Source organism: Chlamydotis macqueenii, chromosome 3, assembly GCF_036417535.1.
Source record: "Chlamydotis macqueenii isolate bChlMac1 chromosome 3, bChlMac1.mat, whole genome shotgun sequence".
NCBI lineage: Eukaryota > Metazoa > Chordata > Aves > Otidiformes > Otididae > Chlamydotis > Chlamydotis macqueenii.
The window spans coordinates 11,348,768-11,368,179 of record NC_141558.1 but is presented as its reverse complement, the minus strand read 5'-3'; positions in this window follow the sequence as shown (position 1 = coordinate 11,368,179).

Genomic DNA, 19,412 nt, shown 5'->3' with positions numbered 1-19,412 from the left:
CACAACAGAACAAAAACGCAGTAAGTGAAATAGAAACAGGCCATTGGGTTTTATGTCTGTAGGGACTGTTTCAGGCTAATGTTCTAACACTGAAGCGAGTATTTTTATTCTATGCTGTTCTTTGCCTACCTGCAATACCAGAGGACATCGTACCTGTTTCTTAGCATGTATCTTGGGGCTCTTTGTATCTGTTTCCCATGTAAAGCTTGCCTCAGAATTGAATAATCTAAAAACATTTATCCAGTTATATATATGATATGAAGTATGAAGCATTCCAAGCCACTAAAATAATGGGGGGGGGGGGGGGGGGGGGAAGAGAGAAGCAGAGAGGTAGTGCAAGAATAAAAATAAATACAAAATAATTTAAACACATACTGATTTAAGTACATTAGAATCTGTGCCCGAGAACGCTCTGAGTGTTAAGGTGTGAATGTGAAGGATGGAAATGAAAATATAATGAAAAATTTCATTTACACTTGTCTGAGCTGACTGCCAGCTCTGTTTCTGGCTGAGAGGTTTGCATGATCCTGAGAGCTATACTAGACACCCTAGTGTGTAGTTCAAGGGTTTCTTGAGAGAAAAAGACTACTCAGAAAAAATACAAAAAGTCCTAGCAACCGAGGAGGAAGAGCAGGGAATTTTGTTTGGTGCCCATCCAAAGGAAGGACAGCTTCATCACCACCAGCTGACACTGGCAGTTAGGAAGAGATACTTCAGTTCTTGAACAGCAGCAACTGTAGTAGTTAGAAGAAGCCCAAGGACAGAGGATGCAGAAAACACAAGGACAAGAATGGAAGAATTTGATTCACATCTGGAAAAAAATTGCGATGAGTGCCAAAATGTCCAGCTAAAGAATTGTACAGACTATAGAATCAAATAGTAACATCCTTCTGTCATTTCAGGGAACATTTCTTGAAAGGGAACTGAAAGTAAACTGAATCATGGGACAGGTGTTTGGCTCAGAGTGGCTGGGGCTTGTAGTTAGCAATGTTGTCCCCAGCAATGAAAAAATGACCTCCAGTAGGCTATAATGACTGAATTATGCCTTCTTCCTGAATAGCTCATTTTTCAAACCTGGGGGTGCTATGCATATTAGATCATATATATGAAATGTTAATATAGTATAGTGTGTCATATGGAACTTAATAGCATCCAGAGTGTGCTGAATAAAATGCAATTGAGAGTAATAATTTTATATTATTCAACATTTAATATATTGCAACTATTCTAAGTGTGCAGAAACTCATTTATCAAAAAATTCTCTGCAGCTTATTCAGAAAATTCACAAGTTATTTTCTGTGTTTGATACTATAGCAAAAATAAGCAAAAGTGAAGTGATTTTGAGTGACTCCTTTTATCACAAAGTGAGTATTTACCTAACTTCAAAGGCATCTAATTTCATATAGAAAAAAGGAAGAACTCCAACTCATTACTCACCTTTGCAAATTATAACTCCATCCACCTCTGCTAGTCCTATCAGTGACACTTAGCCTTAGCAGGAAGGCACCATATTTAAGAGTAACAAGGCAGATAATTCAGTTGTGGATGTCATTGCAGAGACCTTTAATTTAATTAGCTGGTTTTGCACAGGAAACTGTCTTCCCACCTAATTGTAGACTTATTACTTTGGATCAGTGTCACAGCTGAGTTATGCCAGTGACAGTCAGCTAAATAAAACCTTGCAAACACCATGCAACAGCAATAGCATCTTTGTAGATTTGAAAAGGAGTGGAAGCCAAGTCTGCGCTGACTGTCTGTGTTGAAACCCCACCAAACAGATAAAGAACTATTTACTAAAATTAAGTACAATCAGGTGGAAGAGAGATTTCATATGATTCAAATTGCCATGTTAAATCAAAGCAGTTATCAGTAATTTGCTAACAATAAATTTTAAAAATTACTGGTATTAAATGTTTAAACCATTTATTGACAATGGATTAAACAAATGTACTTACAATGACACCATATCTAAATATTGATCCCTTTCTTGCAAATTTTATAACTACTGTATAATCTTAACATCTGTATCCAGTAGACTGTGGCCAATGCTGTTGAAGTGTTTGGCCACAGATCCTAAATTTCAAATAACGTGTGCTGACTTGCAATTGCTACATCTTGTAGACCATTTGCTCCTCTTCGTATTTTTTCTTACATTTTGCAAGATGACACACGCTTGGATGACACACGCTTGGATGACACAGTAAACCAATAGGTAATTCACCAATTTGTTTTGTGCTTGTGGACAATGAAAACCACTGAAACAGGGGAGAATATCAGTTTGGATCAGAATACTGTAGTTTAAGCCTAGATTTTATATTTTATCTTTGACTCGCAATAACTTTATAAATGACATGTTTTTGCAGTTTGTCATGTCGCTGTTATTATTTATATAGTATTATAAATGTACACCAAGCTTTATGACAGTGATCCATAAACCGTAACTGAATGAAAATGAGAAAGAAATCAATCCCTGCATCTGAGCTGCTCTGAGCTTTGGAGAATTGCTATTAGAAACATGATGTTAATGGGGAGCTTGTATTTTGGACAGGCTGGATCAAACCCACATACCTGAAGTTTGGTAAAGTCTGGATCCAGACCTCAACTTTTGAGCTTTAGTCCTCACTGTCATTAATTCTGCAATATGTAGTTACCAGAGATGATGTCAGGGAACCTCCTCTACTTTTCAACTGTCTGCATTCTGCACAGATGAAGCATTAATCTTCTGGTAAGTTCCATTATTGTGGTCTTTTCAGGAACGAGTGCTGAAATCATTGGCTGATGACACCAAGTGTTGAAATAAACATGTATTAAATCATTAATAACTAAGCATAACGGTATCATCTTGGCTGCCTCTAGAGGATTCAGTGTGGTGTGGGATATAAGTGAAGTCCCTTGGTTTATTCCTCTGTTGACTCTAAATCTGGCCACTCTGAGGCAAGCTGGGCAGCTGCAACACCCACATGCCAGTTCTGGAATTGAATTTTCCAGCAGTTAGAAAATGAGCTGGCACATTTGCTTGGCTGGTTCTAACGAAGTCATTTCTGGGCCAGGTCTAGAACAACCTGTGGGACTGCTTCATGGCCAGGCTGCTGGTGGGCTATTTAATTTTAACATACACAGTACATTATGAAAGAATTTGCCTGTCTGTAATATGTCAAAGGATTAAGAGTGGTAAAAAGGCAAAATGAATTAAATCTTCAAAATTCTTTATGGCTTTGAAGAAAAATAGGCATAGATAGCTTTAGTCTATTTTTCTACAATACATTTTAAGTAAAGACATTTTATACTCTGTGAGATGAATAGTTCCCTAATGAAATGGTCTTGTAGCATTTAAAAGAGCTGGAATTAAGTTTTCTACAGAAATATATTAAGTTTCTGTAAAAATTGCTTGAAACAAATTTATGTATAATCAGATGTTTAAAATACATCTTAGTTACGTAATGGAGCAGTTCTATGTGATTATTTTGTTTATGAAAACACTATTAAGAGGATACTGTCTAATACTATGTCTTCTATTGAAGCCTATCAATGTTTCCATAAATTTCTAAAAGGAAGGGCACTTGCATTTTTCCTCTCTTGGAAAACAACCAAAACTTTCATCTAGTTAGAGGGAAGGGGATCCCTGCCTCAGAACAAAAAAAGTCACTTTTGGGGTTTCACAAAATCAGTGGGAGAAATGCTAAAACGGAGTAAATAAGAATCATTTACTTTCACTAAGTGGTAAAATCCTGGCTCAAATTAAGATAATGACAAAAGTGGTGGAAACAGCATTCTCAAGAAGTCTGTTGTATTATGATTAGAATGTTTCTGCCATAGACTGTCTCAATCTATGATGTTTAAAAGTCTTCCTACAGACCAGATACAAGCATTTTGTATAAATATTTTAAAATATTTACTAAAGAACAAAACCATATTGAAGTCATATTTTAAAACTTACTTTAAACTGACTTCAGACATTGCATAGCCACTGATGTTTATTCTTTGATCTGACACAGAAAAACTAAATCTTAAGCATTTTCCATCACCAGAGGTCATCTGAGCCATCCATACAGTAAACCTCAGCTTTTGCCAAATCTCCAGTTGCTTAGTAGTGATAAAAGCAACAGAGAGGGCAGAGAAGACCCAAGAAACTCTAGCATTTCCCTGGTAGCCCTCCTTATTAACGTTCATCATTTCAGAGCTGCAGAGCAAAGGACATAGCCTCCAAAGCAGCCTGAAACTGGAGGTGCATGAGGAAGAAAATCCTGCTCTGCCAAAAAGCAGTGGAGCAGAAGAACAGAAAAATCTTGTTAGGTGTCCTTCTTGCTTGCTGAGAGTGTGACAGCATTGTTCCCATAAGTTTGCCTAGATCTTGGCTGTTTGTTGTTGATTTTCCTGCTTAAGGTCCAGCTCCTGGAGTTGTGAGAAGGGATTTTAATTTAAGAGAGAGAGAGAAGAAAGGACATTTCTAGTTCCAAAGATTGTGAAGCAATGGTAAAAAATGTGACACCAGTCTGACCTACATGTTAAGAAAATAGATGACTCCATATTTTTTTCTTTTTTTTTTTTTAACAAAAAAAAAAATGATTTCATTTGTGGCATAATTCATAATTCCTGAATGATTGAGGCCAGATGTAGGTGCTGTATTGCCCAACTACATTTCTGTCACCCATCTGCATTGTACTTCTCAGTCTAGGTTTAGAGGCACAGCCTTGATCCTGCAAGAACTTCCTTGTTAATACCAATTGGATTTATCTGCTGTGGAGTAGGATCTCAAGGGCTTTCTGGCTGCGCTTCCATGTCCTCTTCCCAGATTCGCTCAGCCTCTATGAAACACTTAGGCCAGATAGTTCTAACATTAAAGAATTAGAAAGTCAGTCCTGTAAGAAATCCCCATTTTTCAGTATTTCTTTTTTATCTAAATTAGGTCAACATTTTAAAATATTATTTGCACACAAAGTATTGCTAAATAAAATTATATAGACATACCAAAGTGTCTGAAATCAGTTTGACTTTAAACATCAACCTGAGTCAGGGAAATGTCTCAGAAGAGCCATAACTTTGGTCATTCATGGTCTCATTCTTATTTATGTTTTAGCTTACTTATCTAATTTGTATTTCCGACAATGCACATCCTTTGGTATTTTTGTGCCACTTTCAGAAGTTATTCTTCCCTGGACAAACAACTTCTGGAGAATTACATTTTGATCTTAAATAGTCCTTTAGCTAAGCTGTGATACACAATTCTAGGGATAAGCAGGGATTTGCCTTCCTGTAAGAGAAGTCTTGCCCTTCTCAATCTTAGCATAAGATCTGTTACTACTTATTAGTTCTATTACAGTTATGTGTAGTAAATCCTAAAAAGCATTAGAGTCCTGATATATAAGGTGTGATTAAACAATGTTTCATCTCAGTAAACCTAAATATCCACAATGCTAGTGTCTCACCAGAAGGAGAAAAAGGACAGAAAAAGCAACAATAGCCTGACTGAAAACATGGATGAGAATTTCTTCCCAAGAAGAGAAGGTGCAGAGGCGTCTGTGAGATGATGATAAGAACTGGCACCATTAGTGAAGTGATGGTGGAAGTTGACTGAAAAATTCGACATTAGATTTGATAGGGGGTACACCAAGGATAAGCCCAAGGCCAAGTGTTTTTGAAGAGAGTGGGAAAAGGTTCAGGCTGGAGCAATGCAGAATTTTTATTTAGAGTTGTTATGATTTACTGAAAACTGCAATTTCTGTCATACATATGCAGTACACACACATGGAAGAGTAAAGGTGTTCAAGGAGAATAAGGTGCCACCTTTTATCAAAAAGCTTAGATATAAGAGATTTTGGCATGGTCACAAAATACCTTATTTCAATTCCCTGCATCTGGACATTTTAATTGTACTATCATACCATATAGGACATTGCCAAGATTACAATCTATTGGATATTGTAATGCATATTCCTCTGTGTGATAAAACAGTTCTAGCCAACAGAGAACCATTAAATATGTCCCAGAGCACAGATCAAGACTTCCTGGGTACATGGCTAATTGCTGGGCCACTAAGTCACTTTCACACTCTTGTTCTCTGTCTTCATGATCAATAAAATATACATAGTGATCTAGCTCCATCATATGTGATTTCAGCCTCAGTGAAGTTTACTTAGTAACGAAGATACCCAGCTGCTTGCTGGTGACTTCAGTTCAAATCCACCCACTTCCAGTTTCAAAACAGCATGCTTTCCTCCCACCCCTGCAGCTTGCAGTTGTATAAGGTAAGGTATTTTTCTGGAAGTAGTAAGAGATGGCTTCTGATGCCCTGAAACAAATTACAGAATTGAGGCAGTATCAGATATCTTGACTGTATTCTGTAATACTCTGCTACTGAGTAGGAGAGGTTTAGTGCTACCTCTTCCCATGGAGTTTGATTAGTTTAGCCCTCACTTTCTTTTATCTTTCAGAAATGTAAAAAGTTATTTATTTCAGTCTAAAACAAACCCACCACACTAAACAAATTAATTATTATTTTATTTTCTCAACATGTCAAGATATTAATCCCCGTTAGGTCAGGTTGTGTAGGCTCCGTCCTTGGACTTTTTCAAGACCTGGCTGGATAATGCCCTGAGCAACCTGGTCTGATCTCACAGCTGACTGTTGTGAGCAAGTGCCATGACTTCCTGAGGCCTCTTACAGCCTACATTTTCTTATGATTCTATTATCTTACATCCAGTCAAATGTAGTGATTTTACTGAGTTATTCAAACTAGAAAAAAAACAATAATTTACATATTTCAATATCTACTTAGCACTGATACCACTGTGTGAGTTCATTAGAACTTATTCTTCTGTGAGGCAATTCAGCAGCTAGTAGAAAGTTTATTTGTTTTCATTTTATTTATTTATTCAGTGATTGACTTTCTTCCATGCCAGATTAGATTAGATTAGATGGCAGAGAAAAAAAGATCTGTGTGCTGTAGGAGAACTAATGAGTGTCTGTGTGATTCAAACTAGATCATCAGCATCACAGAATACCAAGGAAACTATCTACCATTTGTTGATCCTTGAATAAAAAAAAAAAAAATAAAATAAAATAAATTAATCTCTGTAGGGTCTGGTAAACTATAAAATTTCACATAGTGTTCCTACAAATGTAAAAACACAAGTCTAATGAAGTTTAAGCTTCATTTAAGCATCCAAAAATTAAATTTATATTAAATTAATATTTGAAATAAAAGTCCCTAAGTATCCACCCATTTGTAACTTTTAAAAACAAAGCCTTAGAACATTTATCATGGAAAGTTGTAGGAAAATGGCTGAATGCCATTCCCAAGTGATATGAAGTCATATAAGTTTACTGCCTCTGACTTCAACTACTATTATGTTATGGTTTCAAAGTGTTCCGAGATGAATATGACAAAAATTAAGAAAACCTCCTGTAAAGTTTTCTTTCTTTTCTGGGATACTATTTCTGGTCTGGAGAGTTTTAGGGCAGAGGAACCGTTAAATCAGCTAATCTAACTTTGCTACATTATTAAATTGTAACTATATTTTATATATCTCCACATTAAACATAATTTTTATGTTTAACTAATGTATTTTTTTCCAGAAACATGTGATCTGAAGATGCTAGGAGATTAAGCATCTGCTGATTCTCTGGATCTGCAAAAAACTGGTTGGTGATTCTTCACTAATTTAGTCTAAATATCTTTCCCAGTGGCTTTCCACAAGAAATACAATTCCTTTGTTTAACATCTTTCTTCTATATAAAAGTTACAAATCTTGACTTCCCTATTAATTTAATATAAGTTTCTCAAATTAATCTGTAAGTAATTCTGAAATAATATAACAATTTTCTTGAACCTAGTGATGAATAGGGCTCAGGAACCACTGCCCTTTTAATTACTGTGTAACTACAGGATGAAATGATGAATCTATTAGAAGATGCACTACAATGCCAATAACAAGAAGAAATGAGCTTGAACAGGATTTTAAGTAACCTCAAATTGACATTAAATGTTGAGATAATAAATGTTATTTGGTCTCTGCCTAACGCTCAGAACTAATTTGTCCAGTCATCTCTGAGAAAGCACTGTATACTTCTGATTTCATGTGTCCTAGTTCTATTGTTGTGCTTGACTATGACTATAACTGCACTTGACCTTTTGATCAAGAACACAGTGGACAGTTTGGTCTTTTTCTGTCTTTTGCTCTGCATAAGGTCTTGTTGTTATTGTTGTTTTGAATTTTTAAAAATCTCTTCCCACTGTGCCATTTCACAAAGCCTGTGTTCTGCTGTGACCCTCGGGAGTCCGTTCTTTCTCAGTATCAGTATGCCACAGCTTGGCTCCATGGTGACACAAAACAGGCTGTGCTGCTGGAAAGCTATGTTCAACTAGCTGCCACATTTTCTTCTGATAGCCTGTGTTCAATGCCTCGATGAAAAAGTCCTGATATCATATCCCCTTCTTTGGGAACTGTACAGACAGACCAAAACGCCACTCATAAAAACTGGGACAGTGGTTTGAATAATTGATAGGATGTTGTGGTTTTGTTTAGTGAGGGGGGCCTAAGGTGGTAGCTTCTGTAGGAAACTGCTAGAAATCGCTCCCCTTTGTTCAGTGGACTCGGCCGGGCCTAGGGCGGACCCACTGCTGGCCAAGGCCGAGCCGATTGGTAGCAGAATGTTCCATGATAACGCCTCTGCGATAATGTATTTAAGAAGGGGAAAACAGAAAAAAAAAAAAAAGAACAGAAGATGTGAAGAAGCTGAGTTGGGGCAGAGGCGCAGAGGGGGAGGTGTGGGCCTCGTGGGCCTTGCAGGCCTCACCCTCTGGCCTCTTGCCAGGCAGCCGGCTGGGCCTGACTCAGCCTGGCCTGGCTGCAAGAAGTGGAGAGGAGATGTGAAGAGAATCTGAGAGGCGTCTGCCAGCCAGTTGTGAAGAACTTTTCTCGTGAGAGGAACAGCTGCAGATGCCAAGGTCAGTGAAGAAGGAGGGGGAGAAGTAATGCAGCTCCTGGCCAAGATTCCCCCTGCAGCCTGTGCTGATGACCATGGTGGAGCAGGTTGTCCCCCTGCAGCCCATGGAGGTCCACGGAGGAGCAGAGATCCACCTGCAGCCCGTGGAGGACCCCACGCCGGGGGAGGTGGAGGCCTGATGGAGGCTGTGGCCCGTGGAGGGCCTGCTGGGGCAGCTGGTCCAGAAAGACTGCACCCCGTGGAAGAGATGACCCACGCCGGAGCAGTTTCACAAAGGACTGCAGCCCGTGGGTGGGACCCCACAATGGAGCAGGGGAAGAATGTGAGGAGTTCTTCCCCTGACTATAAAGCAGCAGCGTAAAACATTGCGTGATGAACTGACCGCAACCCCCAGTCCCTCTTCCCCCTGTGCCGCTCGTAGTGGTGAAGGTAGTAGAGATGGTGTTAAGCTTGGGAAGAGGGAGGGGTGGAGGGAGGTTATCTTGTTCTCTGTCTCATTATCCTGCTGTTTTTAGTAATAAATGAATAGTTTTCCCCAAGTCGAGTCTGTTTTGCCAGTAACAGTGACTTTAAGGGTTTCTTCCCATCCTTATCTCAAACCTCGAGCCATTTTTCCTTATATTTTCTCCCCCTATTCTCTCAGAGGGTGGGGGGAGTGACAGAGAGACTGTGTAGTCTGGTCCTGATCGGGGCTGAACTACGACATAGGGAAATTCCCCTGGGGGTAACATTCCTGTTAATCCATCAGGTTTGAAGTTGTATCAAGACTTTCATTTTCATTTTCCATATCCTAATATTCTTATATCAGTATCTGCATTTCAGTCTTCAAGTCAGTTCAAGACAGATTCAGTTAAATAACTTTGCAACTCATAATACAGCAAGAATCAGAGGAAGTAGATCATTAAGTCAGGCAAATAATTAAATTTTTCACTAACAGAAAAAAAAATGCTTTTAATAACATTTATGACCTAATTTGAGAATAAAATTGTTAGATTTTCATAATAAAAAGACAAAAAAAAACCCCCAATGAGATAGATTGTTGGTTTCCAGCAAATGTTTCATTTGCTCTGGAGTGAAAAGAATGTCATTTAATTTCCAGGCAGTTTTTAGTTCATTTGCTTTTTGAGCTATTTTCATTTAATATAGACAAATTTTAAAACTAAATAGATCTTACTAACTTCTTTCTTTCCAAAGAGATTCAGCAAAATCAAGACAAACTTTTGGTTGTCAGGGATCTATATTGCAGTAAATAAACTACTGAAAAGAAAAACAAATTCTTAAACCTACTGAAGAGATCTTTCTTTTTTTCTCTAGAGCAAGCAAAACAATTTAGTATGACAACATCTGATTATTTCTAAAAGCAACAGAAACATATATTTTTATACACTTTTCTAACTAACAGGGAGGTTTTTCATGTGAAAGACAAAACATGCAAAACTGTCTACAACTTAAGGAGGGAAAATAATGTGAAATTTGAGATAAGTTTGAATCCTCAGGTCAGTTTAAAATTTGAATATTACAATGACATTTGCTAAAGAAACCACTGAGATAGGTAAAGACCCATTACTCCTTGAAAATTATCTGTTTATTTAACTGCAATAACAAAATGCAGATTTTAATCTCCTAAAGTTTCTATCTGGAACGTTGTTAAAACACAGAAAATCCAATTACTTATTAAAAAAGCAATGCAATCAAGATAGAAAACAATAGGTGGCAACATCTCCTAGCAAGCCTACTGTGTAAAGTTCAATGCCATGTGCAATCTGCTGCCATATCCACTATCAATTTTTTCCTTCTGAGTCACATGTAAGTACTGAGAACACAGATTCAATGTGTCCACGGAACACAATGTGCATCCAACAGATGGCAAGTATCCAACCCTATGGAAGGATGTACGTCATCGAGCTCCGCTAAAAGCTATTGGTGCCTTATTCAAGCACGGGCAACCTCTGAGCATCCAGGATCTACGGCAGGCAAGAATTTTACATTTGTTTGTTTAAAACAGGTGGTATTCTACTGTCACTCTGTTCAGCTGCAGAACCACAACATGGTCTCTAGCTTGCCCAGTTCAGTGAAATAGCAAATTAAATAATTTTATGTAAAGAGCTAATTTGTCCCAGAGCTGTTTCTGGGCTACTTTCTTTCTGGCCTTTGTGCTTTTTTCAGCTGACTGACTCATATGGATAGACCAGAGCAATTCACTTGGTGTTACTACTGGCAAAAAGGTTCCTGGGAGCCAACAAATGCAGATTTTATTCCTGGTTTTGGTTGCTGAGCTGCTCTTTTTGAGACCTCCTACACATTTTCTGGTCTATTTAGAATGTGAGACCTCCAGGGTTGGGTCTGGGGTTTGCTCTCTCTTACTACATTGCCTGCACAGGGCCTCCTGCAGACAGAATCCTGATTTTGGGAGAAGTGTTTATCAACCCCTGGAAGGCAGCTAGGAAAACTTCATTGACATTGTGCCGCCAGAATGTAGGCTCTTGCTTCAAACAGTAGTTAAATATGGGAAACTAAGTATCATGCCTCACCTTCACTTCCTGGAAGCACCCTAATATCTACTGGGTTCCCCTGCACTTAAAGAAGTGACTATGCAAAAGACACTTTAGAAGAGAAATCAGAGACACCTTTTTGGATTTTTTATGCTAATCTAAACATGGAGTAAGGCAACATGGTAGGGAGAGCAGCACTATCAGCACTATCCCTTTGCAGTTTAGCTTTTGATCTGGTTGATACAGCACTTTTTTTGGGAGGGAAGGATGTATGTTAAGGAGAGGAAGGAATGTGGGCGCATGAGTTACCTTCTATAGTTATATCTACACACACATACGTATGAACATGCCCACGCAGCTTTGAATCAGACACTTAAGGCACCTTCAGACATGGAAGGATTTTCCAGCATGGTGTACTTCTTCGTGCCTAACTATCTGATTTTGAAAAAAAAAAAAAAAAAAAAAAAGGCTATTTAAAATGCTACTTTTTGCAAATTGTACATTCTGAGCTGACTAATTCTCCAGGACACTTTGTGATGTGTGGTCAAGGTTAAACCTTATATCTCAGGATCGCTATCCTCCTGTCTTTTGTAGCTGTGTGTGTAGTGACATATGTCTATCATAGAATGGCCACAGCTGAATAGTTATAAACCTGAGTTTTCAAAACTTAAACAAGTGAACTATCCTCCCATTTTGAGTCTGATGTTTGCTCTTCCACTTATTGATTTTACTTTTTCCTCTCTCTTTAAAATGCACCCTAGTGCAAGCTGGGGTTGACGGATGGGACTTCCAGAAGTTTACCAACTCTACTGCTCACTAACTTCCAGAAAACTAACTCAGACCTGCACTCAGTGCTTGCAAAAATCCTTTCAATTAGCTACCCAAAATGAAATTATTTAGAAAAGAACTTCTCAAGATGTGCAATTTCATTTAGTCATTTAATCAGACCATTTTATGGTGACACTACAGCCACTACAATTCAGGTCTGAGAATCACAAATTGCTTTTCACATCAGCTCTGTTTATCTGATATTACAACTTGACTCCAGTTTTTATTCTCCTTGTTTGTTCTGAAAAAAAAAGTGGGCTTGTGGTTTTCAAAAACTAGTTGTGTACCAAGAGAAGTCTTGTGGAATTAGAAATGGAGGCAAATGAACTAAAAATATGTGTGCATTTGTTACTTTAAAGTTCTATAGTAGATGAGGTGTTTACAAAGTATACATGGAAAAATACTCTTCTGTAGAGAGACAAGCACTGGTTTAGGAGTACACTTTAAAACAACAGATGCAGAAAATAATGGATGTTTGGATTCCTGTATTGTGGAGGAGACTGGATTAGAAGATGGTAGTAGTACCACGATGCTTTAAGGCCGTAACTTTTGCTTCCTTCACTGTCCTTAAGAACAACCTTGATAAATACAATAAAAGGTTCATTCTCTGTGTTTCTACTGTGTCAGCTGCTAATACTAAATAAAACTATGGGCTACATAGCAGAAGCGAGTGAAGATGAGATTGTCATGTAGGCTGGGGCTGGCATATCGCTGACAGCTTTAATCCAGGCAGCACAAATCCAGTGGAGACCCTGAAAAAGTACCCTCACTCCTAATCCTTGTCACAGCGAGTGTTTTCGTTGCAACTGCATCCCGGCATCTAGTCTATAATTACAACCAGACCTTCATTTGATTACCCAGGGGTATCTCAAGAGTGGCTTCATTAATGAAAACAGGCTGCTCTATGTCCTTGGGACAAGTGCAAGAGAAACACTGATTTGTTCTCCATTTGGAGGGCTGACTGAGCTTGGACAAAAATTGCAATTAGTTCTTGGCCTTTGTGATATGAAAAGGAAAGAAAGATCCCCTGAAGAGAACAGTGTGATGATAAATATTTTCTTCTTTTTTTTTATATATGTATCGTACATATGTGTTGTTTGTATTATCAGCTACTTCATATCTCTAATCAGTGCTCGATTTAGGTAAGAAGAAATGTGTTGAATGAGATGTTCACATCTCAATGAAATCAAGCTTCAATTGGGCGACCAACTATCTTAAAAAAACCAAGCTCTTAAGTTTCTTGGGAAAGTTGCTGTTGAATTTGAACAAGAAAAGGAAATGGGCCTGGGAGGGATTCATGGGGTGGGGACATAATAAAGGAAACAGAAAACCAAATGCTTTTCTTTCTGTAGCTTCACAAACATTTGTTAGATACTTAATTAACTTCATATTTGGTTTTCGAGGCTGGATCCCACATTAGTAGTTTCAGTTGCTAAATATGTAAAATTCGAACAGTTATTACTGTTTTAATCAGCAAAATTGTTAGCTGTGTTCTCTTGGTGTTGGTTTATGGAGGCCCCATAAGCTGGCACATAAACATCCAATGTCCTGCCAGTTTTGTTTTCTATTTTGGCTGATTAATTGAGACAGAGAAAAAGGATTAACTTCCTTGTTTTTCATGAATTATTAGTGCAATGTTGAATACTGATACCATCCTCAGTCACGTGCAGACTGTGAGCCCTCACAGGAATCTTATTAGTGTTTATAATATTTTTTTTCATAAAACTTTTTTCCTTTTTTCACAGCACTCTTCTCACTTAGGGGACAGAGCAGATCCACAACTGACAGCTTGTGCTGGCACCTACCCAGCTGGTCCACAAGGAAAAGGGGTCATTTAGTTCTACTTCTGAATCTCTAAGAGATAGTTTGTGGGTTTTGTTGCTTTTTTTAGCTCCGTATCCATGATTTATGAAATAATCATGTCAACTTTCTACAATATGGGAATTCATTACAGATTAACACTCAACTATCAGATCCAAATGGGGGAAAGGCAAACAATTAATGCTGCCTAACTTGGAGAAATATCTAAAGAACTGTGCCTCTGTAGAGAGGGTTAGAAACCTGCAGCTTTTGCCAGTAAAAAGCGTGGCCTTTAATTTATTAAAAAACAATGGTTTGCTTTTATTTACTGCATGCTATGACTTACTTTTTGGTAGTTCTCTTTTATTTTAGGGTTTGCTTCTGAAGCTGAAGGAGCAGGGTTCTTGTCTTTGCTTCAATGTATGTATAACTGCATACCAAAATATGTTTGTACCTCACCACCCACTGCTTTGTACGCTTGAGTTTCAAGTGAAGAAACTGCTCTGAAGAAAACAAAAAACATACTTTAGTCAAAAGTGAGCGCATTCTGTTTGCAAATTAAACATATATGTTACATTTTCTCCAAACTCAAGTGTTCAGTTTACCTCTCAATTCCAGTAAAGTTTTTTCTGTGCAGACTTTACACAATACAACTAGTAGTAGCTTTGACAACTTTAGGGCTCTAGATAGCGTTGAGAATTTCACTTTAATAAATTAATTCTTGCAAAAAATGTCATAAAGCTTATCTGGCTTGAAGTATAGCAGTCAAAACAACAAGCAGATATAGGGCTAAAAAGCATGAGTTTGTATAAAATAGGCTTAATTTATGACTTTCTAGTCTTATACCGCAGAATCTATTTGTCTGACAGGACTTGTGTGAAGCTTAAGACCATGTTATGAAAGATTGGGAGAGACATTGGTGGAGGTCGTTAAGCTGCCGTTTTACTACTTTGATTCGTTAAGTGGCTAAATTATTCTGTGACTTGCATACGATTTTTATACAGTTGTCTAATTATCGTTTACAACTGTAAAATTAAAAATTTAGAGCATCTTTATGTAAATACAAGTAAGTCTACACTGATTAAAGCTCATACATTTTTAGTAGTTTGGGTTTTTCTATGCTTCTCTCAGCTGGTACACTGACTATTTCTGCCCCCACCATAAAGTAGGTTAAAATATTTGGGCATCTATATTGTGGAGGAATATTTGTTTTTTTTAAAAGCTCTGTACTGGGTTTTTATCTTCTTTTTATCTACCAGTTTCTCAATCTGTATCATATGTTTGCTCATAAAGCCTAAAGGCACTGCTTGGGCCGTTTGTCAGGATTCTTTTAGGAACAGGGCCATATCTAGTGATCCTTGTCCACTTAAAACTCTTTTGTCAGTAGAAGGACTGGGAATATAGAAATGGATCCCAAGAGAGATATATAGTAGCTATGAATAGTATGTTAGTTGACCACAAAGCAGAGCTGTTACTGGCACAAAACAGAGACAGCTCATTAGAGAAAATAATATTGTAGTAGTGGAAGAAGTTTTGCTTCAAATTGCTTTCCAAATGTGGCATTCAGAAATGAGATGGACCACAACACCCAAAAAGGATGGATGATCTTGAGGTTATTGGATTTTAATTCCAGGAGAGATCTTTGTCAGTGAGGTTTGTGCTAATGGACACACTACAGGCTCTGTCCATGCCTTCCCTTTTTTCTAAATGAAAGTTGTTCCACACAAGGGTACAGACTTTTTCTTCACTGTAAAGTCCTTAAACGGATTGTAAGATACAGCCTGATATGTTCTCAGCCTTCAAAGAAAGAATGGACCGTGTAAAACTGGACAAAGCTGATAATTCTTTACCTGGCATGTGGGTTACTTGTGAAAATATTTGTGTAGCAACGTTTTACAGGGAGGTTTAAAAATTTGTTTGTTCTGTTGAACAGAATAAAAAATTTACAGCATTTTTCTGTTTTCAGAAACAACAGTCCTTTCGTATTTTCCAGGCTCAGTATAGAACATGATGTGACTTACTTGGTCATACAAAATTTCACAACATGGATCCAGGAGCCCATGAGATGTTAATGTATCAATAAAAAGGCTGGGCAGTTCCTCAGCTTTCCTGTCCTTCCTGACTCAAATATAAAAGGATAACTTATGTCATCTTATGACAATGTGAGTTATCTGTGGTATTTACATGATCGCTTAATGTGCTATAAACTACTTGGTATATCATATAAAATGCTCATATTTCTTATTGTTTCCTCTTTCATTGTAGCTTATTGTAGTATGAAAATTCAGTCACCTAAATGTTGGGCTTAATCCAAATTCAAATTAAATTTATTGAACTGTTGGCATACCCCCTAATTAAGGACAGCATAATCCCTTTTGCTATGGTAGGCAACTGTAGATAATAACTAGAAATACTGCATTTCTAAAAGCTACTTTTTTATGGTTCTAGTGTGTTTTGCAAACCTTTGGTAGGGTCAATCTCATTTATGAGCTCCTTTAACTGCATTTTCCTCATACCTTTTGAACTTCATGCTTTATGTAGCACAGAGTAGGTCAGCTTTGTGTAACCCACCAGAAATATTTGAACTGGGTCGTAAGAGGCTCAGTCCAAATTGTTTAGCTTTTCCTTATCTTACAAGTCTGTCCTTTCTCTAGCTCTAAGTTTAGAGTCCTTTCTTTTGATGATCACTTTGGTACATTTCAAAGTTTAAGATATTTTTTCCTTCCCTTTACATTTTATAATGTTCTCAATGTTGAGATTAGGAACAGAGGAACACAAAAGCAACTCTTCTGGTTCAGACCTAGGGTCCATCTCCTCAAGCATTTTTCTCCAACAATAACCATAAGCGGGAAGAGCAAAAAATGATACAAGGCTTGGCTTTAACCATTCTCAGTGAAACAGTGACATGTGGGGTAAATAAGTTTTGTACTTTATTAACTGTAGTAGATTGAACAAATGGGATTCAGTCACCTAACTATAAATGTCTGCAGTCTAGACATGTACATTTGAGCTTTAGGCTCCTTATAGTCAGTGGGGAGCAATAGACTATGCTAAAGTGCAACTCAGTTTATCCTAAAGTCAATATCTAAAATGCCTAGTTGAATTGTACTAAAACATCCATTTTGCTCCATTGAATCTAAAGGGAGCTTGAGTTGACTAGCTAAGATACAGACAGAAAGTATTTACATCTGATCAGGTGACTTTCATATGAGGTTTCAAACTTTATTCTGTAATGAGTCATCTGTATCTTGTTAGTGATGCTGCATTTTTAAAGACGTATATTTAAAGTCTTTCTGCTATGGAAATCAGGCAAGGTTCTGAGTTTTCAGAGATGAAATCAAATGGTTCTAGGTCAGCATCCTTTTTTACTGGAACATCCTTAAATGGCAGGGGTGTGGAGGTGTGCTGATCTCCTTTTTGTTGTCCATTTATGCTACCTTTGCAAGAGCTTACGTTGTCCACCAAGACCCAGAATCAAGGGATTTCCTCACAGTCCAGCATCTTGTTTTCATTCCTTCTTTGCAAGTAACCTTAAATCTCAAGGTCAGACTGCTTCAAGTTTTGCCTTGTTTGCCTGAGTTGGTCACAGCTATGACAGTCTGATCGTTAAAATATTAGCTTGAATCTACATATCAGACCTTGCTGTACCCATCTCTAGCTGGTGTCTTAACCACAGACTGCAGACAACCAGTCACTCTTACACATGTGTAGCATTGTCTGAAAATTTCATTACAAGTGATATATCTCTTCCAAATAATTTTCCTTGTATAAAACAGTATAAATGAGTGAAATTACCTGTTGTCAAAAATCTCAGATGTCTCTTTGACAAGCAGGTTGTATGGCTGAGCTGGCATACTGAAATGTATGCCATGCTACAGCAGGCAATAGGAGTTGGGTGTCTTACAACAGTTTTTATGAAAATCCCTCCCCAGACATTTTGATAATGGATTAAATCTTTGCTGATGCTAATTGTACCATCGCAGTCTAAAGATCCAAGTCTCAGAGGGATTTAGGCATCTGATGTCCATGGGAGCTCATCACCACAGAAAGTGTGAGCCCAGATATGTAGCCCAAAACTGTCAGGTTGACTGAAGTCTCTCCAAGTGAGACTGAGGATGAACAACTCAGTCCTGCTACAGGTCCAGTGATGCCAAGGCTTGGCTGGCTGAATCCATATCTCATCAGGATGCAAACCCGCCTCTATGGCTAGGGAGTCCTGTAATGCTGCAGTCAGTCAGCAATGCTCAACAGCCAGCTAGAACCATGCTGTGCTGTAAATATTTCCAGTAAAATAGGAGGGGGAAAAAAGGCTTATTGAATATATTAATCCCTTTAAAATAGAGAGGTGAACTACTCTCTCTTCCCTTTGGAATTGTATTAAGAATATTTTATATTGGAATTGTAGTAATGTGTAAAAATGTATCATCTTTTATCTTGGTAGACCACATATGTGTTCTCAGTGGAATAAGTGGCAAATACAACAAGGACTTCTGAAATGTGAGATGGTCTTTTCCAGCCTAAATGATTCTATGTATTCAGGCTGCTGGTGGCTGCAGTGGGCAGTGGAAAATCTATGCAAACTCTTTCCAGTACAGTGTTCCGAACACACAAACCTGCAGAAATACTTAAATGTGAGTGCAGAAAGTTACAACTAAATATATCGTCTTAAATGTTTTATTATTAGTGCATTGACATTTTATAATCTGGGTCACTAAATTGAATTTATAGAGAAAAGATCTAATTCAAAACTTCCAAAATGTGAGTCACTGAACATAGGTTTTGAGTTATGTGAAAAAAAAGTTGGCAATTTCTCTCACAGATATATGCTTGTATTGACATATATATAGCGCAGAAAAACAATATATTTCTTTTTATTAAATGTTGCTTGCAAAAATAATATTTTATTTGTGTTACAACTTTGGAAGTACAAATACTTTAATTTTTCCTAAACTTGTCATGTGCATAAATGGAAATCTTTTAGTAACTAAGATATTGAAGTGTAGCTTGTGTTTTTGTGGAAATAACTATGTGAGGTAGCAGATTTAAAGGGCAGTTAAGCAGGTGTGCATGAACCATCTGCTGAAAAATCAGGTAATAAAATTAAAATAGAAGTTTATGTGACACTTTAAGAACGGATGTCATTACAAAATTATTCAGGAAAAAATAATCCAAGGAAATTGAGTCCTAGAAGCCCATTGAAGTTTTTCTCCAGGTATGTTGGTGGGAGTTCCTACACATAAATTTGAATGACTTTTGTCATAAGTGGCAAATGATCATTTGACCTGATGAGATGCATCTGCGAATCCTGAGGGAACTGGTGGATGAAGTTGCCAAGCTGCTGTCCAT